Raw genomic sequence first — 16,341 nt, 5'->3', positions numbered from 1 at the left:
ATACACCGCTACACTTCATTAATTGTTTAAAGGCGCAGAAACACATAAGAAAGGGTTGTCTTGCTATGCTGGTTCACGTGAGCATAACTGAATCTGAAGGCAAGAAACTCGAAGATGTGCCGATCGTTAGAGACTTTCCCGATGTTTTTCCGGATGAGTTACCCGGATTGCCACCGCATAGAGATGTAGAATTGCAGATTGACTTAATGCCTGGAGCGGCACCTGTAGCGCGCGCACCATATAGACTTGCACCTTCAGAATTGCGAGAGTTGTCTAGTCAGTTACAAGAGCTTTTAGACAAAGGATTCATTCGATCGAGTTCTTCACCATGGGGAGCTCCGGTTCTGTTCGTAAAGAAGAAAGATGGATCTATGAGACTCTGCATCGATTACATGGAACTGAAAAGCTGACCATTAAGAATAAATATCCGTTACCGAGGATCGATGATTGTTTGATCAGCTACAAGGATTAGGATGTTACTCTAAGATTGATCTGAGGTCATGTTGCCATCAGATGAGAGTAACGGAGACAGATATACCGAAGACAACATTTAGAACACGCTATGGACATCATGAATTTACCGTAATGCCGTTTGGATTGACGAACGCACCGGTTGTGTTCATGGATCTCATGAACCGTGTGTGTAAATGAGACAAATATACCGAAGACAACGTTTATGCTTTGCCATCGCATCTCCGAAACTGTTTTGTTGTTTCCTGACATCGGTCGGCTCCACATGATAGAAAGTTGGGATAACAATATGTTCAGAGTTCAAACGTTGCTCAAGGATTAATGCGAGCTCATCTAGACACCAAGTCGAAGTAGCGTAATTCTTAGACAGCACGATTATAAAAGCTTTGGACGATTTGATTGCACTCCAATTCCGGTTTTAGATCTTCTCCAGTTTCAATCTCTTGGTCATCCAAAAAGGTTTTGATTTTGGCATCTATGAGTGCCTTATAAAGATGATCGGTGAAACTGGGACGAGTATCGACACCTCTATAGCTTAAAAAAATGCCATATCTGTTGTTATCTTCTGGAATTTCGGTGATTATTACCATTATTAAATAAATGGGGAAGTACGGGTGGTTTTAGAGATGAACATAAAGTTATATGAAATGCTAGTTGTTTGTAGCAAAGAGCGATTTCTAATTGAAGCTTATGCTTTTCAGTTGAGATGATAAGATGAAGATACATGAAGCGGTGGTTGGAGAGGAGAGCAACCAGGAGAAACAAAATCGAAGTAAAAACATGAATCAAACCCTAGAGAAAGAGAATGAGAAAGAGGAAAAGGAACACTCAGCTGTTTCTGACTTTCTGTTGCCGTTGAAGTTTCAAAAGAAGTGAGGTTATAAATCTTAGGTTTAATGGCGAGAAATGAGATTAGGTGGCCTGATTGAAAGAGAGATCGGAATTTTATGAGATGTCAGAGAAGATAGAAAAGATGAAAAGGATTGGACGAGAACCAAGAGATAGAACTCAGACAGCTATTGGTAGGTGGAACTTTTATTGGTACGTGATGTGTATGTGGACTAGTTGACTAGTATATTGTTTCTTTAGTCCGCTTAGTTAAGTACCGCGATATTCACTTAGATAAAAGTAATATTAGGTTAAATTTTATAGCTGTCAAACAAAAATCGTACTTTAAAAGAGAGTCATTATTAGGTAATAAATCATTTGTGAAACTCCTTTAATTACCGTTATATTAGAGAATTACGTTACAATACCCCTTAATCCAACGATCATTAATCATCCAGTAAGAGTATTAGGTAATAAATCAATTTTAAATACACTTCATCCTAAAGTGTCCTTTTAGATAAAACTAGATAAGTTTTTGACCACGCGTTGCGGCGGTTTCATTAGGATATACGTTGCTTCGTACATGTTTGTAGTATCGTGCGATATTATGCATAAAATGGCTACATATGTTTACGTAGCTAACAAACTTATGTTATCTAGTCTATCGTCTACTCCTTGCATACTTGGTACATACATCCCTAACGTTTTAGTGTCTAATGACTACATACTTATTACATATATAGCTAATGTTTTTGGTACATTTACATTGTTGTGGTGGCTAATCTTTCTTCCTCTTTGATTCCATTGATCGATTCCTTCATTTTTCGAAAGTAACGTCTTTTAAAATACTTCAAGGCTATAAAAGTTTTACACAAAGTAAGTAGTAGATATATCACGATAGATTAATAGACACAACATAATAAAGATTAATACTCTGTGTTAACTTCTACGGAAAAACATGATCATCATTTCGGTTAAAGCATTTATTAATTTATATAACTTACCGGATTGTGACAGTCACATACCTCCTACGGCTATCTCTGATGCTTCTTGGTGTTCCTTCCCACGTTAGTTTCCTCTAGTTTGCTCCGACTTCTAAACTATAGGTCTAGTTGACGCATATATTAAAAACATATTAGTGGGATCTAAAGTATTGACGATAAAAATATCCACGACTTAAAGTATTCAAGAAAACAACTATGGGTTGAAAAGGGCGGGATTGGCCTATCAAAACTATTTTCCCTTTTTTCCTTCCATACTTTTAAGCTACCAAACATGACTAATAATAAGTAAACTGAATTTTACATAAGTTGAAACTCTAAATCGGGCTAATTTCGAAAAAAAACTTTACATAAGTTAAAAAAAACCTCGAAGAAATAATATTCTTCACGATCAATATTAATTTTTCGAGTGTTTTTCCGCCAAAATAATAACATTTATCGCAAAGTATCTTTTTTAAATGTTCATATTTTCGCTTAATCTTATTGTCTGTAACATTTTTTTTGTAAAAAATGGAAGAAAAAAAAATTAATTCCCCTTTCCCCCGTACATATCACTTCTCCCTTGATCACTCCCCAATATTTATATATATCTTTCCGCTCGACTCGCGTAAATTTTTTTTGAACCACCGTTCAACTTAAAAAAACTTACGAACACAACGTGACTAACTATACCCGAAACGGACACTTCTAAAAAAAAGCTCAATACCTCGGACTATATTCAATACATATACACACCTATAATACGCTCAGTAACTATGAATACGCAACCAAAACGCCCCGCGGCAACGCGCGGGCCCATTTTGCTGGTTTATATAATAAAATCATGTATTGGTGCAAATGGTTTCTAGTAGCAACATGCTGTCATCTACTACGGTTGAAGCACTGTATTATTTTTTCCCGTTAGGGTTCAGGGTACATATACGTGACCTTTTAATTAATTAAAAGAAACAATCTTGCGCACGAATTATGTAAATTACAAGAATTGTCTTAATCCTGAACTAAATTAAACTACTTTGACTCGGAACAAATCGTTAACGCGCAATAACTTGTCTTGCAATAATTTCAATCAATACATCCGCGTTGAGAAACTCAATCAATTAAATAAATCATTAATCAAAAGCTTCAATCTTTAGACAAATCATAAACGTTCATAAGAAATCATACACAACAATTGTTTATCGAAGGAATAATGAAAATCTTAGCCGAGCCTGATGATAGTGAGAAAATCTTCATGGTTGATGAAGCAATCATGAATTGGATGCCCAAAAAGTGAAGAAATCGACACCTTCAATGTTTGGTTACGACTTTGACTTCAACGGCTGTCCAAAGTTATGTTTTCTGGGTTTGCTCAACCCTTAAATACCCTGGTCCAAGTTACAAACAACCCGCTTATGAAAAATTGAAAACTGCAGAAAATTCATCCGACCGTAAGGGGCAACAAGCAGAAAAGGTGACCACAAAGTCATGTCAGTGGGAGCCCAACAAGGTTATGGTTTTCCATTTGCGTGTGTCCACTATGAGGCTGTAAATTTTAACCTTTTAACATCCTGTGAGAAAATAAGAAATATTGATTATTTAAACATACATATTAACTAGTTTTTGTTAGTATTCATGACATAAATGTTTGGGTATCGAAAAGCATACCTCGTGAGCTCGAGTGTGTATGTCAGACTTCCTTTTGGAGAAAGCTCTAAAGGACACTATCTTATCTGATGTAAAAGAAAAATAATGATTAATAAACGTAACACATAAATTGTTAGTTGTGGTCTCTGCAGTTATGAATGTTTTTTCAGGATACAATACAGTTATGATGTCATTTGTTGTGTCTTTGGAAATCAGAAAAATATAAACCACCTTCACATGAGAAACAACAACTGTGTATATATTTTGAAAATTAGATGGTTATACTTTTATAATGGCTTTCATATGGAATAAGATGGTTATAAATTTGTCTCGTATTAAAAAAAAAAAAAAAAGAGGTTTTACCACCAATAATAAGACGACATCATTGGTGGTGATAAAAACTAAATAATGTGTTGATACATCTTTCAGTGCGTGCAAATCTCTTGGTGTTTAAGATGCATTCTCCCGTGGTGGTGGTCTGGAAACAACAACTTATATTTATTTAGAAAAGAAGAGGTTTTACCTTCAAAGCGCCATATGTGTAGGATGTATTCTCCGGTGGTGGTCTGGAAACCAGAGAGATCACCACCAATTATGTAATTCCACGACTTGTAATAACCCAACACGTCTTCTTCTTCTTCCTCTATGCTTTCATCATCATACACAAAGCTAACCCCACACTCATCTGTCCTATTATCATCATCATCTGTTGTAATAGTAATCTGGTCACCGCCTACCATCTCGTTTGTTCCAAACATCCAATGGCTTAAGTACGTTAAATACTCTTCATCTACATAGCCCTTCATATGATGAATACAATGAATGTATATCCAGGTTTGGTTCTGTGTTATATTCCTAATTCTTATCCTTGGCAAATCAACCACATGATCCTTCACATAACAGAAGTTATCCTCTTAGGCTTTTAGAAGATGATGGGATGGTAAATGATATTGAATTCCCCTGGCTTCTATTCCTAATCCAGTTTGGCATATCTTTGCTCCCCCCATAAAATGTGCTGAATATCCCAAATTCATAATACATCTGCCGATTAAAATTAAGATCAATCCGCATAAATTATATATAAATTATTAGTATTCACAAAAGGAATGATAGATAACAGACAATAAACACCTGGGTTTGTATTTTCTCCTTTCTTGTCAGCATTTGGAAGTGCCTTTTTTTAATATGATCTAAATCAGTCCAGCCCAAAGTATTTAATAAATTTTCCTCAACATCTGTCATGGGTTGTTTTTTGACTATGCCTTCAACTACAACATCATATGAAGTTTCTAATAGTCCATAAGGTGTAAGTAATACAAGTGGAGACATATCTGGATCAAAAACAATTCTCCGCAGCAACTTATTTGAATTGTCTCTAGTTGTAAAAAGAAACAAACTTTGTAGAGTAGATGAAGGATGTTCGACTGACGTTAGCATATTAGAGTCGATCATACTAAGAATCTCAAGCCTAGTGAGGCTTCTTACACAGTTTGGCATGCAAACAATCGGATTTCCATCTAAACATAAACTTTTTAACATTGATAGATAACTGAAGTCCATGGGGAAGGATTCGTTTGACAAATTATTATGTGCAAGTGACAACCTTACTAGTGTGCTAGGAAAAGAAATTTCAAACAAATTAATTTTACTAGGCCCCACTGTCAATTGACCCTCACAGGTATTGAAACCATCTAACAATAGTGTTTCAAGCTTCTTCAACGTACCTATGGCTCTTGGAAACTTGTTAATCTTGTTACAGTAACTCAGATCAATGAGGACTAATTCAACACATTGCTCAAGTGATTCACAAATCTCAGTCAAACTTATGCAATTCCTAACTACTAACCTCTCAAGTATAGAGATTTCGAAAAAGCTTCCTAGCTTTTCAAGGTGTTCACAAAAACTCAGATCAATAAACTTCAATGATCCAAACAATTGCTGAAATGAAGGCGAGTAAAAATAGTTACAGAAGCAAAATTGATCAATATAAATATGAGGGAAATATATCAGTAGGTGCAAATAATTTCTTACTTTTTCCCCACTATCAAGTGGTTGTGGGTTACCAAATGACACAATATTGCTATATGACAAGTCAAGAGCAACAAGATTCTCCGTTGGTAATTCGGAAGGTATAGACTTTAAAGGGAAGCCATGCATACGCAACCATCTTATTTCTTCTGGAAAATTATCATAAGAACCATTGATATGGATATAATCCAGATGTAGTATCATCAGATCATACATTTCATTCAATGCGTCTGTTTGAAGTTTAAACGGTCTACACAACTTCTCCTTCTCAATCATTTTCATGTTAAGGGCAAGGCCTTTTATATTTCCTGCACCCTAAGAAGGTACCAATGAAAAAAATAAGCTGAAATTGTTGTGCTTGTGTCTACATACAATATACAATACTTAGAACATGCATGATTACTAACAAGTTTACTTGACATGTTACCATTTTTAGTTTCAACACTTTTAATGACTCCTCATGACACCATAACAGACTACGCTTCCATGGCTCCTCAAGTGATTCTTGACGTACTACATCCCTACCCATCTCCTGGATCAGTGAATGCATCATCAGTATATCATTTGCACCTGTGATCTCGAGTAGGCATCGATCAATGAGATTTCTGAACCCACTTAGTGTGCGTATGTTACATGCATTTAATATTGTTTCAGTGAAAACTCTATCTTGACCAACAAAAAAACAAGAAATATACTTGAACAATTCCTTATCATTGTTCGACGGTATAGAATCAAAGCTCGTTCGCAAGACCTTGCTAATATGAGAATCTGTTTCTTTCTTCAACACTTGTATTCGATCCTCCCATTCAGCTACAGTGTTATTGTGTAGAGACTCGCCCAGTACTTTAAGAGCCAATGGGTGTCCTTCACAATATTCCATAAGCTTTAGCGACACTTGTTCATAACCTTCCTTGGGGTAGTCACTCATAAATGAGTGATGGCATAAAAGCTTTAATGATGCTTTCCAATCTAAGCCTTTAAGTAAGCAATGTTTATGCTCCGGTTGAATTGTAGGGTTGATTGATGCTGCATATTTCTCTGTCAAAGACGCCTCTTTGGTTGTTATTATAATTTTGCTTCCTGGATAAAAACCTTGCTTTCCAAGCAAATAATACAACTGGTCGAGTTCGTCAACATCATCAAGAATTATAAACATCTTTTTTTGAGTTAGTGCCTTCTCGATTTGAACAGTATACTCCAATTCATCATGAACTTCAATCAGACCTATTTTTGAAATGTCACTGCAAAGTTGTTTCTGTAGATCAAGCAATCCGTTAACTCGTTCAGCACATTTCTTACCGATACCAACGATGAAGCTGCTTCTTTCGAATAAATGAGAATGCAAACCATATACATATCTCGCCAAAGATGACTTCCCGATCCCGCCCATACCTGAAATTGTGAGAATATCACCATTATATGAGGCTCCATCTTTCAGCCACGATGTTACGAATTCAATGGAACCTTCCATCCCGAAAAGGTATGGTACAGTAGTCATCCTGGATCCGCCGATTCTACGGTGTATATTTGTAACAATTTCATCGATAAACTCTGTCTCTCGCCTGGAAATGGATGGATGTTACAGAGTACAACAACAAAACAATACTACTCAGTAGATGACCATATAAATAGGCATAATGAACCAAAGATAATATCATATTTTATTTGAACGTTTTATTATATAATTTCTGCTGATTGATGTTACTTTCGCTATATTATAAGCATGAATTTTGATAATCATAAACCCAAATCAATTAAGCCAATCAATGATTGACTATAAGAAACAAAGATAATGACAGATTTAAGAAATATCTTCTCGGTCTGGTAAAAAAAGCTGTTAACAAAAGCTTTGGATAAATAAGCTTTGGATAATCAAAACAGATTCAAGTATATTTCTTTGCTAGAAAAGTTCATGAATGTAACAAATAATGGTTATTATTCCAATTTCTTTCAAATTACTTAAACATATCTTTTAATATTCAAACAGAATTCTTCATGTTATAACTTAAGATATAATATTTTCATATAATCAATAATAATCAATTTATTAGAAACATTTCAAATAAGATTACCAACCTTTTTCCTTTCAGATCAACATGTTTTCCTTTTAAATTGGCAACTTGTGTAAGTGCATTCTTCCATTTATCGATCTTTTCAGCCCATTTCCTTTTTTTTCTCTACATTCGTTTCTTTCTCCATAGTCTCTTTATGCTTTGCCATCGCATCTCCGAAGCTGTTTTGTTGCTTCCTTAAATCGGTGGGCTCCACATGATAGAAGATTGGGATAACAATATGGCCAGAGTTGAAACGTTGTTCTAGGATCAATACTAGTTCATCAAGACACCAAGTAGAAGTAGCATAATTCTTAGACAACACAATTATAGAAGCCTTCGAGGCTTCAATTGCATTCTTCAGTTCCGGTTTTAAATCTATTCCGGTTTCAATCTCTTCTTCATCCAAAAAGGTTTTAATTTTGGCATCAATGAGTGCCTTGTGAAGATGATCGGTGAAAGTGAAACGAGTATCAACACCTCTAAAGCTTAAAAAAACGCCATATCTGTTGTTATCTTCTGAAATTTCTGTGATTATTACCATTATAAATTATTGGGAAGTAGCGGTGGTTTTAGAGGTGAACATAAAGTTATATGGAGTCTGATATGACACGTGGCGGTGGTTGGAGAGGAGAGCAACCAGGAGAAATAAATGGAAGTAAAAACAAGAATCAAACCCCAAGAGAAAGAGAAAGTGGAAAAGGAACAATCAGCTGTTGCTGCTGCCGGTTGAATTCTAAAAAAGATTATAAATGTTAGGTTTAATGGCTGGCGAGAAATGAGATTAGGATTAGGTAGCCTGAAATTGAAAGATAGATCGGAGTTTTAAGAGATGTCGGAGCAAAAAGATAAGATGAAAACGGATTGGACGAGAATCAAGAGATAGAAAAAGATGTGTATGTTGACTAGTTGACTAGAAGATGTGTATGTTCACTAGTATATTAACTTTAACTTTTTTTTTTTTTTTCCTAAAAACTTTAACTTTATTAAGGGTACTGATCCTTCCACCCTCAATTTCAATCCATCCACACCAAGTTATTTAAAATTCCTAAATTACCCATCAATGAATTTGAATTAGAAAATACATATTGTATATACCTGCTGTATTACCAAAACGTTGACATTTTCAGTCTATCACACTCCCTCTCCCCAAACTTACCAAAAAGTACAACCCCCAAAATTTAAATCGGCGATTGCTTTCTGACCACTACAAGTTAGTATATGTGACTACCACCATTAAACTCGCAATCCCTGTACGAACCTAACCCACTGTTGTTTAACAACGTCGGACCACCGGCATGATGTAAAACCCATCCTGCCAGAAATTAATTTCCGGCCATTTCTTTATTTTCTCGGCGATATACTGGTCACCGAACCTACACCACCGCTGTCTCGGTCTCTTTTGGGTTCACACCTGTTCGTTTGACGTCGGTGTGACGAGACCCCGACGGCCTCACCATTGTGGCCGGAAGCCCGGAGTATTGTTTTTCTTTATCAAACAGAGTTACAGAGTGCTTCAATTCCCCTTTATATTCTATTATTGTTGAAGTACTCAAATATAATTGCATCATCGTTTCTTTTTCTAGCATAGTTGCACCGGATGTTTAGTCGTTGTGGTGATACCTATGGTTCTCAATTGAAATCTTCCACCATTGCTAATGTTTTCTCAAATAACTAGTAATGTTTTAGAGAATTATTGCTTTCAATAAATTTGGATCAAGGCGTTGTTGTTAATTTCAAAACCAATTATGGTTCTAGATCGTTGCTTTTAATAATGGTTTTGGAGCTATATACGTGTCTTTGAGATGGTTTTGAACACTAAATTAATAGTTTACTCCAAGGGTAATGTAGGTATTTTCTCTAAATTAGTGTGGATAAACTCGGGCTTCAAAAAAAAATGAAAACCCGCAACAAAGATACAAACTGAGGCAACGAGGTCATAACAAGACTAACAACCACTACAAGAAAGCTAACATGCTAACGTCAAAAACTAAAACACAAGCACACCAACAAAACTCATAATGAGACCCGAAACGTAAACTTGAATAACCTTCAACGTTAACCTTTCGTATTACCTCTAATGCATCCTAATTAAGCAGTTTACCCTCCACCCTAATGCATCCTTCAAGATCTTTCGCCACCTCCTCAAAAAAACTAGAAGCATTACCCGAAGTGTTATCTGCATCTAGGCTCAACAAACCAGGCCCAGTCCCATCAAGACTCTCAGCACCCACAGCTACCTCCCAACCCGTCTCCAGTCCCTGCCTTTCTTGACTCAAATCTACTCGAGGACCACCATCATCATCCATCACCAGGTTGCAAACAGGATGAACAGCCGAAACTCCATTCACCTCCACTATATCAGGAACTCGATCTGACCCACAAACCCCATTATCCACATTGAAATTCTGCGAAATCGCATCATCATCCCCTAAACTTAAACAACGTGAAATTTTCCGTTCATATTGATTATAGGTTTAACCTATATATATCAAAATCGTAACAATAGACCACAAGATTTCATATTTCAATACACATCCCATACATAGAGATAAAAATCATTCATATGGTGAACACCTGGTAACCGACATTAACAAGATGCATATATAAGAATATCCCCATCATTCCGGGACACCCTTCGGAAATGATATAAATTTTGAAGTACTAAAGCATCCAGTACTTTGGATGGGGTTTGTTAGGCCCAATAGATCTATCTTTAGGATTCGCGTCAATTATGGTGTGTGTTCCCTAATTCTTAGATTACCAGACTTAATAAAAAGGGGCATATTCGATTTCGATAATTCAACCATAGAATGTAGTTTCACGTACTTGTGTCTATTTTGTAAATTATTTATAAAACCTGCATGTATTCTCATCCCAAAAATATTAGATTTTAAAAGTGGGACTATAACTCACTTTCACAGATATTTCCTTCCTCGAAAATAAGACTTGGCCACGGATCGATTCACGAACCTATACAAATATGTACATATATATCAAAGTATGATCAAAATATAATTACAACCATTTTTATTATGTTTTAAAGATTTGAGTGTATTAAGTCAGCTATCCTCGTTAGTAACCTACAACTAGTTGTCCACAGTTAGATGTACAGAAATAAATCGATATATATTATCTTGAATCAATCCACAACCCAGTGTATACACGTCTCAGGCTAGATCACAACTCAAAGTATATATATTTTTGGAATCAACCTCAACCCTGTATAGCTAACTCCAACATTACTGCATATAGAGTGTCTATGGTTGTTTCAAATAATATATATACACGGGTCGATATGATATGTCAAAACATTTGCATATGTGTCTATGGTATCCCAAGATTACATAATATATTAGAATACATGTATAATACAATATAAGTTAGCTAGGATATGATTTGTATAGATTTGTTAAACATTTCCTGTAGCTAAAAAGATTAAAAATATCCAATCTTGTTTTACCCATAACTTCTTCATTTTAAATCCGTTTTGAGTGAATCAAATTGCTATGGTTTCATATTGAACTCTAATTTAAGAATACAAACAGAAAAAGTATAGGTTTATAGTCAGAAATTTAAGTTACATGTCAATTACTAAAGAGGTAGTCATTTCCGTCGAAAGAACGACATCTTGATGACCATTTTGAAAAACATACTTTCACTTTGAGTTTAACTAAGATTTTTGGATATAGTTTCATGTTCATATGAAAAATCATTTTCCCAGAAGAAAAACTTTTAAATCAAAGTTTATCATAGTTTTTAATTATCCAAACCAAAACAGCCACCGGTTTCACTACGGCGGCGTATATCCGATTTTATGGTGTTCATCGTGTTTCCAGTTTTTAAGTCATTAAGTTAGCATATCATATAGATATAGAACATGTGTTTAGTTGATTTTAAAAGTCAAGTTAGAAGGATTAACTTTTGTTTGCGAACAAGTTTAGAATTAACTAAACTATGTTCTAGTGATTACAAGTTTAAACCTTCGAATAACATAGCTTTATATGTATGAATCGAATGATGTTATGAACATCATTACTACCTCAATTTTTCTGGATAAAACTACTGAAAATGATAAAAATGGATCTAGCTTCAAAGGATCCTTGGATGCCTTGAAAGTTCTTGAAGCAGAATCATGACACAAAAACAGTTCAAGTAAGATTTTCACTCGAAATAAGATTGTTATAGTTGTAGAAATTGAATCAAAGTTTGAATATGAATATTAATTTAAATTAGAAAGATAACCTACTGTAAATAACAAAGGTTTCTTGATCTTAGATGATTACTTGGAATGGATTAGAAAGCTTGGAAGTAGACTTGCAAACTTGGAAGTATTCTTGATTTTTATGAAACTATACTTATGGAATTTATGAAGAACACTTAGAACTTGAAGATGGAACTTGAGAGAGATCAATTAGATGAAGAAAATTGAAGAATGAAAGTATTTGTAGGTGTTTTTGGTCGTTGGTATATGGATTAGATATAAAGGATATGTAATTTTGTTTTCATGTAAATAAGTCATGAATGATTACTAATATTTTTGTAATTTTATGAGATATTTCATGCTAGTTGCCAAATGATGGTTCCCACATGTGTTAGGTGACTCACATGGGCTGCTAAGAGCTAATCATTGGAGTGTATATACCAATAGTACATACATCTAAAAGCTGTGTATTGTACGAGTACGAATACGGGTGCATACTAGTAGAATTGTTGATGAAACTGTACGAGGATGTAATTGTAAGCATTTTTGTTAAGTAGAAGTACTTTGATATATGTCTTGAAGTCTTTCAAAAGTGTAAGAATACATATCAAAACACAACATGTATATACATTCTAATGAAGTCGTTAAGTCTTCGTTAGTCGTTACATGTAAGTGTTGTTTTGAAACCTTTAAGTTAACGATCTCAATTAATGTTGTTAACCCAATGTTTATTATATCAAATGAGATGTTAAATTATTATATTATCATGATATTATGATGTATGAATATCTCTTAATATGATATATACATTAAAATATCGTTACAACGATAATCGTTACATATAAGTCTCATTTCGTAATTCTTGAGTTAGTAGTCTTGTTTTTACATATGTAGTTCATTGTTAACACACTTAATGATATATTTAAATATCATTTTATCATGTTAAATATAGCATATCAATATCTTAATATGATACATATGTATTTAGTAGACGTTATCAAAACGATAATCGTTATATATATCATTTCGAGTTTCTTAACTTAGTAATCTCATTTCTTCTTTATATCACACATTGTTAATATACTTAGTGAGATACTTACTCATCATAATCTCATGTCAACCATATATATATATATATATATATATATATATATATATATATATATATATATATATATATATATATATATATATATCCCACAACATGTAGTTTTTACAAATTTGAAATGTTCGTGAATCGTCGGTCAACTTGGGTGATCAATTGTCTATATGAAACTTATTTCATTTATTCAAGTCTTAACAAGTTTGATTGCTTAACACGTTGGAAACATTTAGTCATGTAAATATCAATCTCAATTAATATATATAAACATGGAAAAGTTCGGGTCACTACAGTACCTACCCGTTAAATAAATTTCGTCCCGAAATTTTAAGCTGATGAAGGTGTTGACGAATCTTCTGGAAATAGATGCGGGTATTTCTTCTTCATCTGATCTTCACGCTCCCAGATGAACTCGGGTCCTCTACGAGAATTCCATCGAACCTTAACAATCGGTATCTTGTTTTGCTTAAGTCTCTTAACCTCGATCCATTATTTCGACGAGTTCTTCAATGAATTGAAGTTTTTCATTGATTTGGATTTCGTCCAACGGAATAGTGAGATCTTCTTTAGCAAAACATTTCTTCAAATTCGAGACGTGGAAAGTGTTATTTACAGCCGCGAGTTGTTGAGGTAGCTCTAGTTGGTAAGCTACTGGTCCGACACGATCTATAATCTTAAATGGTCCAATGTACCTTGGATTTAGTTTTCCCCGTTTGCCAAATCGAACAACGCCTTTCCAAGGTGAAACCTTAAGCATGACCATTTCTACAATTTCAAACTCTATATCTTTTCTTTTACTGTCCGCGTAGCTCTTTTATCGACTCTGGGCGGTTTTCAATCGTTGTTGAATTTGGATGATTTTCTCGGTAGTTTCTTGTATTATCTCCGGACCCGTAATCTGTCTATCCCCCACTTCATTCTAACAAATCGGAGACCTGCACTTTCTACCATAAAGTGCCTTAAACGGCGCCATCTCAATACTAGAATGATAACTGTTGTTGTAGGAAAATTCTGCTAACGGTAGGTGTCGATCCCAACTATTTTCGAAATCAATAACACATGCTCGTAGCATGTCTTCAAGCGTTTGTATCGTCCTTTCGCTCTGCCCATCAGTTTGTAGATGATAGGCAGTACTCATGTCTAGACGAGTCCCCAATGCTTGTTGCAACGTCTGCCAGAACCTTGAAACAAATCTACCATCCCTATCAGAGATAATAGAGACGGGTATTCCATGTCTGGAGACAACCTCCTTCAAATATAATCGCGCCAACTTCTCCATTTTGTCATCTTCTCTCATTGACAGGAAGTGTGCTGACTTGGTGAGACGATCAACTATTACCCAAATAGTATCATAACCACTTGCAGTCCTTGGCAATTTAGTAATGAAATCCATGGTAATGTTTTCCCATTTTCATTCCGGGATTTCAGGTTGTTGTAGTAGACCTGATGGTTTCTGATATTCAGCTTTGACCTTAGAACACGTCAAACATTCTCCTACATATTTAGCAATATCGGCTTTCATACCCGGCCACCAAAAGTGTTTCTTGAGATCTTTATACATCTTCCCCGCTCCGGGATGTATTGAATATCTGGTTTTATGTGCTTCCTTAAGTACCATTTCTCTCACATCTCCAAAACTTGGTACCCAAATTCTATCAGCCCTATATCGGGTTCCGTGTTCCCGAATATTAAGATGTTTCTCTGATCCTTTGGGTATCTCATTCTTCAACTTTCCTTCTTTTACAACCCCCTGTTGCGCCTCCTTTATTTGAGTAGTAAGGTTAGTACGAATAATTATATTCATAGCTTTTACCCGTATAGGTTCTCTGTGCTTTCTACTCAAAGCGTCGGCTACCACATTCGCCTTCCCCGGGTGGTATCGAATCTCAAAATCATAATCATTCAACAGTTCAATCCACCTGCATTGTCTCGTATTCAGTTGCTTCTGATTAAATATATGTTGGAGACTTTTGTGGTCGGTATATATAATACTTTTGACCCCATATAAATAATGCCTCCAAGTCTTTAATGCAAAAACAACAGCACCCAATTCCAAATCGTGAGTCGTATAATTTTGCTCGGGAATCTTCAATTGTCTAGACGCATAAGCAATCACCTTCGTACGTTGCATTAATACACAACCGAGACCTTGCTTTGATGCGTCACAATAAATCACAAAATCATCATTCCCTTCAGGCAATGACAATATAGGTGACGTAGTTAGCTTTTTCTTCAATAACTGAAATGCCTTCTCTTGTTCATCCTTCCATTCAAATTTCTTCCCTTTATGCGTTAATGCAGTCAAGGGTTTTGCTATTTTGGAGAAATCTTGGATGAATCTTCTGTAGTAACCAGCCAATCCTAAAAATTGATGTATATGCTTCGGAGTTTTTGGGGTTTTCCACTTTTCAACAGTTTCGATATTTGCCGGGTCCACCTGGATACCTTCTTTGTTCACTATGTGACCGAGGAATTGAACTTCTTCCAACCAAAATGCACACTTTGAAAACTTAGCGTACAGTTTTTCTTTGCTCAATACTTCTAGCACTTTTCTCAAATGTTCTTCGTGCTCTTGATCATTCTTTGAGTAAAGAAGTATGTCATCGATGAAAACAATGACAAACTTGTCAAGATATAGCCCACACACTCGGTTCATAAGGTCCATGAACACAGCTGGTGCGTTAGTCAATCCAAACGGCATAACCATAAAGTCGTAATGACCATAACGCGTCCTAAAAGCAGTTTTTGGAATATCATCCTCCTTTACTCGCATTTGATGATATCCAGAACGTAAATCAATTTTCGAATAAACCGACAAGTTTTGTAGTTGATCAAATAAGTCGTCAATTCTCGGCAGTGGATAACGATTTTTGATGGTAAGTTTATTCAACTCTCTGTAGTCACTACACAATCTAAATGTACCATCCTTCTTCTTGACAAACAAAATAGGAGCTCCCCATGGTGATGTGCTTGGTCGAATGAAACCACGTTCTAATAGTTCTTGAAGTTGGCTTTGTAGTTCTTTCATCTCGC

At 35.3% G+C, this 16,341-nt stretch overlaps 1 pseudogene; it reads right to left on the bottom strand.

Moving 5' to 3' along the window:
- Nucleotides 1–3,332: 3,332 nt before the first annotated feature.
- LOC139876423 (disease resistance protein RUN1-like) lies at nt 3,333–8,898 on the bottom strand (annotated as a pseudogene).
- Nucleotides 8,899–16,341: the final 7,443 nt, after the last annotated feature.

The sequence above is a fragment of the Rutidosis leptorrhynchoides genome, chromosome 11 (assembly GCF_046630445.1).
Source record: "Rutidosis leptorrhynchoides isolate AG116_Rl617_1_P2 chromosome 11, CSIRO_AGI_Rlap_v1, whole genome shotgun sequence".
NCBI classification, from domain to species: domain Eukaryota; kingdom Viridiplantae; phylum Streptophyta; class Magnoliopsida; order Asterales; family Asteraceae; genus Rutidosis; species Rutidosis leptorrhynchoides.
Note: the sequence above shows the minus strand (reverse complement) of the source record. Positions and strands in the feature narration are given on the sequence as shown.